Source organism: Drosophila ficusphila, unplaced genomic scaffold, assembly GCF_018152265.1.
Source record: "Drosophila ficusphila isolate 14025-0441.05 unplaced genomic scaffold, ASM1815226v1 contig_299, whole genome shotgun sequence".
Lineage (NCBI taxonomy): Eukaryota > Metazoa > Arthropoda > Insecta > Diptera > Drosophilidae > Drosophila > Drosophila ficusphila.
In genome coordinates this window covers 449,194-458,143 of record NW_025064203.1, presented here as the reverse complement: position 1 = coordinate 458,143, position 8,950 = coordinate 449,194, and the positions used below count along the sequence as shown (strand labels likewise).

At 36.3% G+C, this 8,950-nt stretch overlaps 1 long non-coding RNA gene across 1 annotated transcript; it reads right to left on the bottom strand.

Moving 5' to 3' along the window:
- Window positions 1–2,176: 2,176 nt before the first annotated feature.
- LOC108094827 lies at window positions 2,177–2,499 on the bottom strand. The gene is made up of 3 exons (XR_001771580.1): window positions 2,487–2,499; window positions 2,383–2,421; window positions 2,177–2,316 (listed from the first exon to the last, which is right to left on the bottom strand). It is a non-coding gene; the product is annotated as an uncharacterized LOC108094827 (long non-coding RNA).
- Between the last annotated feature and the right edge of the window lie 6,451 nt (window positions 2,500–8,950).

The window sequence follows — 8,950 nt, the reverse complement described above, 5'->3', positions numbered from 1 at the left end:
TCTATATTTACCATCCAAAAATTTAAGGGATCGCAAGTTTCAGGCTCGTTCCCGCTTTCTATGTGTTGTCTGAGCAATATAATTGCGTCAGAACGCGTAGTCGTCGTTTTTGCACTTATTTTGAGTTGAAGATTCGTAAAAAAACTCGAAGATGGATTGGGTGGTGTAGGCGCTATCGACGCTGATGTGGATGGTTCTTGAGCCAAATTTTTAATAACGTTGTGAAGCTCGTCTTCTAATGCTCGATATGCTTGATCGGCATTATTCGTTCTTCGTTTTGTGGCTTTCTCGAACAGACGAAGCAATGAACAAAGTTCCTCCAGGACACAAATTTCCTCGGCAGAGAAAGGTGCCGGAGCCTTTGCAGTTCCTAACAATGAAATTGAGAGTGCCCCATTGGTTTGCAAAATTCGTTCCATCATTTGGAAGGCACTGTTCTACCTAGTTGGTACCTCTTGAATTAATCCAAGGGGGTCAGTCACCATTTGAGCTTCCTTAAATTTCGCCATGGCAGTCGAACTTCGCTTCATAAATGCGACAACAGTCTTGCACTTGGTAAGAATGGGTCGAATAATCTCCAATTTGAGAATTTCTTGAACCAGCAAGTTAATCGTGTGCGCAAAACATGGAAAATGTTTGATTTGCAGATGTTCGCATGCCTTCTTCATTGTAGCGTCGTTATCAGTAACTATAGTTACAACTTTATGTAGAAGTTTCCACTCATTTAACAGGTTAAATATTGTATTCCAACGAGTTGGACAATAGCTTTTAAGGGTGCTTGTTAAGTTCCAGTTTTATCCCGATTTTTTGAAATACTTAACAAGCTTGCTGCAGCGATTAACCAGATCCAGCAATTCTGGTACTTCATTCACAACTTTGCCAATCACATTGTGAATCAAGTGATTTGCACAGTGTATTGTGCTGAGTCCGTTGAATGCTGCTTTCATATTAGCTCCTCGGTCGGTAACAATTATTGGATCGTCCATCATCAAATCACATCCAAAGTCACGTAGGATTCGCTCAATTTTTTTTTTTATATGATTACCTAAGAAATTTTGTTATTTAATAATATATATATTATTTTATATTCCAATAGCATTTTATAATTCTTACCGGTACAGGAGGCTCCACCCATTGATTTCACTGCTAGAAGGCGGTTTTTAAGAGTGCCTTCTTTGACATAATGCATAGTCAGTGAAATATAAGATTCCTTAAAGAAATCGTCCGTCCAGATATCCGAAGTTATGCTATATCCGTATTGTTTCTGCTCTTTAATTTCGGCTCTAACTTCATTGAAGTGAAAATCATAGAGTGCACCGATGTTTCGCGATATAGTTGTGGGATGCGGCAACAAAGAGTCAATATTGACGTTTTCCCCCAGTTTCGCACCGACAGAAATAAAAAACTGTGCTAATTTTTTAACCCAGAGTCCGAAATTAAATTAAACGGTCGACCATTCTTAATTGTCCACTCAGTAGCCAGACTGGTGCACTTCTTTTTGGTTTCTGTGGGTACATCAACGACTGGAAGACTGCGCTTTCGGCTATTGGCCATAATGTAGCATTTGTGTTTCACTAAATTTGATGTGCTTTTGTCAAATTTATAGATGTTTTTGCATACGTTGCACACTACTGCATCAGTCGCCACTATGCCGTTGGTATCAACCAGTCGTGAAAAGGTGTCCCACACTTTGCTCCGACCGCGTGAATCCGTAGGCTTAAGATCACGAGCTAATAATTTTGATTTCAGATCGGCAGAGTACTCTTTAAAGGACGATTCAGTTGTCGTGTCCAGTATCTGATTGCAAACAATTTTGTTTTAACCCTGCAGTTCCAAAATTGCTTTGTCGTCGAAGAAGTGTGCGAAGCCGCACCGACGACAGCGGGGGTAGCAGCCTTAGCCGCAGCGGCGCGAGTTTATAGAGACATTTTATATGGCACAGCCGTCTTCGGGATACATGTCGCTCTCGATGACTTTTTTGTCCGTTTCATCGAACAAGTCGTCGGTGGCTTATACGAATTTTGTATGGAGAAAATTCGTATAAGCCATTGTTGCTTTCGTAGCTGACGTGGAGGCGAAGTTTTCAACGATGGCTTTTGCGAGGATGTCCTTAGCGAAATCATCTATGTCAAGCCTAAAAATGTCATCCCCAAATTCATATGAAAAACAATATATATATATTTAATTCTTTTTTATTTTATTAATTTATCTTATTTTGTAATATAAGAAATAAGTACATAAATAATATGAAATTCGAAAGTTTTTGTTTACCACTTCTGTGGAGTACTTGCAGGCCATCGGCTGTTTTGCGTCCATCTATGGTACAAATATTTTTATTATTACATGTTATATATTACTTTTTTTAATCTAAAGCAAACTTACCTTTCAAACGAATTTATGGGACATATGTATGGCTGAATCCTAAAAAGATTTAAATAAGTTTGTAGTAAAAAACATAATGTTTTTGTAATATTAACGACACTTACATGATTTTTAAACATTTCCGCTGCCAGTTGCACAAGTGAAGTAATTTCACAACCAATAGTCGACGCACTACTTAAAAGAATGACGCAGTTTCATTTTTCTCCGATCGAAAGAATAGAAGACAAATTTGGAGTCGGGCCGCCGTCGGGTGCAAGCAACGATTCGTGTTATAAGAGTGAGAAAGAGAGGAACACTTAGGAATATCCCTTTTCCTTTCCTACACACTGATTGCCTAATTGCAAAAAGTCCACAGTGGACATCCAGAACTGCAGGGAATATACAATTGTACAAAATTTATACTACAAATAAACATACAAATACATACATATACATAACAATCACTGTTTTTGCCTGGGGCTCTGGCACTAAATAACCTTTGACATACAAAAGACAATCACAAACATATAAAATAGCACATATACTTTTTTACAAAACATATATATGATGACAAAGACTTACATTATCTTGTGAATTCATTGCACGAGCGTCGTTCTCCTTAGAATCCATGTTTATCCACTTATTACGACTTACTGCACTCATCTGTACAGTTGTTCACAGTCAACAAACAAGCTGTACAGCGTGTTTAAAAAAGGACAAATATAGTACTCCTTACGAAGAGTACAAGCATATACTGAACTCACTCGAAGTGAGTACACTAAAAATGTTGTGCTATCTTCTTCTGACCTATAGAGTATACTGTACAGTAAAGAATGAGTGCAGTGTTTTTGAAGACACTACACTACTGTACAGATCTGTTATGCCACAAATGGGTGCATTCATGCAGAAGTCTAATATATGTATGTACATATATTCTTGATCAGCATCACGAGCAGAGTCGGAATACGTCTGTACGTCTGTCCGTCTGTCTGTTTCTCTTTAAACTAGTCTCTCAGTTTTAAAGCTATCTTCCTGAAACTTTCCCAAAAGTTGTGTAGTTATTGCACGCAGTATATAAGTCGGAACGAGCCGGATCGGCCGACTATATCGGATAGCTCCTATACGAGAGTATGAAATAAAAAATTCTCACTCCGTTGTTTTTGATCAGATCGACTTGAATTCTTCCAGATGGCGTTTTCTAACTACTGTTGAATTTCGTATTAACTTTTATCAAAATCGGACCACTCTATCATATAGCTGCCATGGGAGACATCAAAAAAATATATATAAAACTAATGGAAATAAATTGATAACATCGTTGTTTTTTATCCCATGAGCATGATATTTTGAATATCAAGTTTTTTAACAACTCTTATACTGAGAAAAAAGTTTCATAAAAATCGGACAACTATATCTTATAGCTGCCATAGAAAAGATCGAAAAATCTATATAAAAATAACGGAAATAAAACGATAACATCGTTGTTTCTCTTATATATATATATAGTTTCGACTAACGACTTGAATAACAAATTAAATTTTATCAAAATCAGACGACTATATCATATAGCTGCCATATGAACAATAGTCAAAAATATGGAAAATGAATAGAAAAGTCGTCGTAGCTTCGATGTTGTTTAGCCTTTCTGCATTCTGTTCGAAATATTTGATGACTGCAAGGGTATATAAGCTTCGGCTTGCCGAAGCTAGCTTCCTTTCTTGATTATTTTTTAGGTGATTATGGAAATAAAAAAGTGAGTTCAATGAACTACTACGCACACCGAAACAATCCGTGCTTTTCTCATGGGCAACTTTATGTTGCATGTTCACGTGTTGGGAAACCGTCGAATCTATTTGTGTTAGCTAAAGACAGGTTAACCTAAAATATTGTGCACCGATTAGTGTCAAGTTAAATTTAAATTGAAAGTATTTAGTTAAAAAAAAGTTTAAAATAATAAATATTACTGTTAGAGATTTAAGACTATCTCTATATTTTTTTAAATCATTCAAATCGGATATATGGTTTGGGAGTTGTTACAATAATAAAATTGTTAGAAATAGTGATAAAGATAGCACGTGCACGAGTACAAACAAGCAAACAAATTTTAACTCTTTATAATATTTGAGTGAAAGGTCAAACTATTTTCAAAAAAACCGAGCGAAGCTGGGACGGGCAGCTAGTGGTATTATAATTTTGTTTCAATATTTTTAGCTGAAAATAAAAATATGGTTAAACTATTTTATGTTTCGTATTATTTTATAGAAGAATAAAGACATTCAGACATTTCTAATGCGGTGTCCTTAACAGCTTCAAGGGCTGTGAGAGGAGGAAGGTAAAATTTCTTAAATCGCGGGTCCAACAAAGACGATTTGACAAGAATCTTGTTGTTTGCAAAAACTTAAGGCATTGATTTGCTTGATTTAATAGACCTTTTTTTAGATAAAACTCCTTCTGCCGATTGTAGTTTTATTTTGCGAATTTTTGTTCGAAGGCATTAGCAGGTCAAAAAGTCTTGACAAATTTTTATTTCAGTTGATGACCTTTGACAGATGTTGTTCTGCTAATAAGGACTATCGCTACTTTTTTCCAAGCAGGGGTTCCATCTTGTGTCAACACTTTGTACGAGAGTTTTCATTCGACCTTCTGCTACTTCTACGTCGACCTGCAATTTGCGCAACATTTCCATCGCTGCTGAGCTGTGCTTAAAGTGACAAACAATGTTCTTGACTTTGTCCAATACGCTGGAAAGCGATGAAATGTCCTTCACAACGTCGTCAACTACCATATGAAGGGTATGCACGAAACATGAGACGTGTTTCCCATTTCCCAAAATTAAATTTGAGGCTGCCTTCATGTTATTTGAGTTGTCAGTTGTCATTGAACGCCATTTCGATCGATCAACATTAAATTCGTTACACACCCCCTTCATTAAGCCACATAATATATACTCGCTAGTATGTGACTTACACCGTCACAGATGAACGCAAAATCTTTAACTTCTTGGGGAATGACCTTCATCCTAGCTCCACAGCTGTCGTACTTTGTTTCGATCTGATTAGTTACCTGTAAAAATGAAGTTAACGGTAAAATATGAAATTTAATTTAATATGAAATTCAACCGGCTTGGAATTTTGTATTTCGGATCACATATTTTTAGCAAATTGGGAAAACCGTCCTTTTCCACGCTCCGGACAGGCAAATTGTCCTTGCAGATCATAAACACAATCGCTTCCGTGATGTCATCATGTTTTCCTTAACGTTAAAAAATGATTAAATTATAATAAAAGTATGAGATACCAAAATATTTACCTTTAGAAGTCGACGAACTCTTAAATGCGTTCTCAATTGACAACGCTTTTGTTAAGCTGTTCGACTTTTCTCGGTTTTTGGAAATATAATAAAAAGTAGAGGTAAAGTTGCGCTTTAGCAGCTTTTGCTAAAAATGGGCTATTTTTTTTTTTTTTTAAGGGATACCTTGGGGCATAAACATTAATAAAAAAGTGGCGGAAAGCTTGATTTCTAATTATTTATTTGTAAAAATAGCAAAAAAGCAACTGGCCATAGCTTTTAATTTACGCTTTCCGCCACTTTTTTATTAATGTTTAGGCCCCAAGGTATCCCTTTTCCAAAAAAAATTCCTAGCCCATTTTACCAAAAGCCGCTAAAGCGCAACTTTACCAAAGTAAAATTTTTTTATATTATATTTTTATGTGTATATATACTTGATATATCGACGCATTTCCGCGAATGTATCGTATGTTGAAAAATCAAATTTTACAGGAGAAGCTTTTTCTTTATTTTTGTATTTCGGTATTTTTGTGCGATTGCAGTATTTCCATGCAAATTTGTATGGACATACGATAATTTCGCGCGCACATTGTAACATACGATGAAATTGAAACTTCATTTTTATCGGAACTATAGGGCTTTCAGTTATAATATTTCACAGGGTAGTGAGACATTAGGTGCCTAACAGTTTTGCATTAAAATCTCAATTTCGAAAAAAAAACGACATACGATACTTTCGCGGAAATGCGTCGATATATCGGGTGTTTTTTTAGAGGTATAGAAGTAGCAATAAAACAACGATGGATTATTCGATTGACATGAATTTTTTTTATTCGAAAGATAATCTTGTGGCATTACATTTTATATATCGACGCATTTCCGCGACTGTATCGTATGTCGTTTTTTTTCAAATACAAATTTGCATGGAAATACTGCAATCGCACAAAAATACCGAAATACAAAAATAAAGAAAAAGCTTCTCCTGTAAAATTTGATTTTTCTACATAATATACAGTCGCGGAAATGCGTCGATATGATTTCTGGCATATTACCGCCCCGGCTAGCTCGGATGTAGTCCAATCTGGACGTCCAATTTTCGATGACTTTTCCCAACATTTGCGGCCGTATATCGGCAATAACACGGCGAATGTTGTCTTCCAAATGGTCAAGCGTTTGTGGCTTATCCGCATAATCTAATGACTTTGCATAGCCCCACAGAAAGTAGTCTAGCGGTGTTAAATCACACCCTGCAGTTCTGGCTGTCACCTGGTGTCTCGTGGCATTCAAGCAATCAATGTGTAGGAAAGGAAAAGGGATATTCCTAAGTTTCCCTCTCTTTCTCACTCTTATAATACGATTTCGTTGCTTGCACCCGACGGCGGCCCGACTCCAAATTTGTCTTCTATTCTTTCGTTTTTCTAATTGCACTGTTGTCATTCTCCGTTAGAAACAAAAAATTGGTTACCAATGGAAAATACGGCTGAGGGGCGCTCGACTTATGTATACTCTTTTGATGTTAAAGTTCTTCAAATATTAAATATAATATATATTATATTTTATATATTTTCAACATTATATAAATTATTAAACCAAGATAAGCATAACACAACATTGATTGCAAATATAGATATAATATAACTCGCGTGTCATTTATGGTCGGTTATACCCAAAAAAGAAGGGTATACTAAAAGGGTGAAAAATAAAATTGAACTGCTCATTCTTTTGCGTTGTGCGTTGACAATTAGTTGTGAAATTACTTAATTTGCGCAACGCGCAGCGGAATCGTTTAAAAAATCATGTAAGTGTCGTTAAGATTACAAAAATATTATGTTTTTTACTACAAACTTTTTTAAATCTTTTTAGAATATACAGGCTGTACGATAAATTCGTTTGAAAGGTACGATTGCTTTAAATTAAAAAAAGTAATACATATATAATATGTAATAATAAAAATATTTTTTGTACCATAGATGGACGCAAAACAGCCGTTGTCCTGTAAATATTCCACATAAATGGTAAACAAAAACTTTCTAATTTCATATTATTTATGTACTTATCTCTTATGTTACAAAATAAGATTTATTAATAAAATAAAAAAAAATTAATATATATATATTGTTTTTCATATGAATTTGGGGATGACATTTCAGACATTGGCATAGATGATTTCACTAAGGGTACCCTCGCAAAAGCCATCGATGACAACATCGCCTCCACGCCATCTACGATATCATCGATGTCTTATACGAATTTTCTCCATACAAAATTCGTATAAGCCATCTATGCCTCGCTCGATGACTCGGACAAAATGGTCATCGAGAGCGACATGCATGTCAAATCCTAGAATGCCATACAAAACTTTATATGAAGTGACATCAGTGCGACACCAGGTGCTACGGACACTGGCATCGGTGGGTCGTCGTCCATGTCATCGACGACAAGCCACTTTTGGAACCGCAGGGCAAGATCTTGGAGGCCAATTCACAGGTCTAAAACATGAAATTGGGCGGTCACCAAACGTGTCTTTCAATAAATCGATTGTGGCACGAGCTGTGTGACATGTTGCGCCGTCTTGTTGGAACCAGAGCTCCTGGACATCATGGCTGCTCAATTCAGGAATGAAAAAGTTAGTAATCATGGCTCTATACCGATCACCATTGACTGTAACGTTCTGGCCATCATCGTTTTTGAAGAAGTACGGACCAATGATTCCACCAGCGCATAAAGCGCACCAAACAGTCAGTTTTTCTGGATGTAACGGTGTTTCGACATACACTTGAGGATTAGCTTCACTCCAAATGCGGCAGTTTTGTTTGTTGACGTAGCCATTCAACCAGAAGTGCGCTTCATCGCTAAACAAAATTCGCTTATGAAAATCGGGAAAAACGGCACCATACGCACCGTACGGCGTCTCTGGGGATGCGAGTTTTCAATAAGAGTAAACGTGGTGCGAAAACGTCCCATGGTTAATCGAATTAACTGCTCTGATGGACGATTTTGTCGACGATAAAATGGACGTAGTGCGCGATACGTATTCCGCACTGAACCATTACTTTCGAAATAAAATTGCACTATTTGCAAGCGTTGTTCAGGCGTGAATCTATTCATGATGAATTGCCAAACCAAACTGAGAATAAATCACCTGACAGCTGTGAAATCGGTCGCCATCTTGAACAGTGATGCCAACTTAAAGTTCTATACCTCTAAAAAAAACTCCCGATATAAATCAAGTATATATATGTACATATAAAAATATAATATAAAATAATTCTACTTTTTATTATATGTATTTCCAAAAACC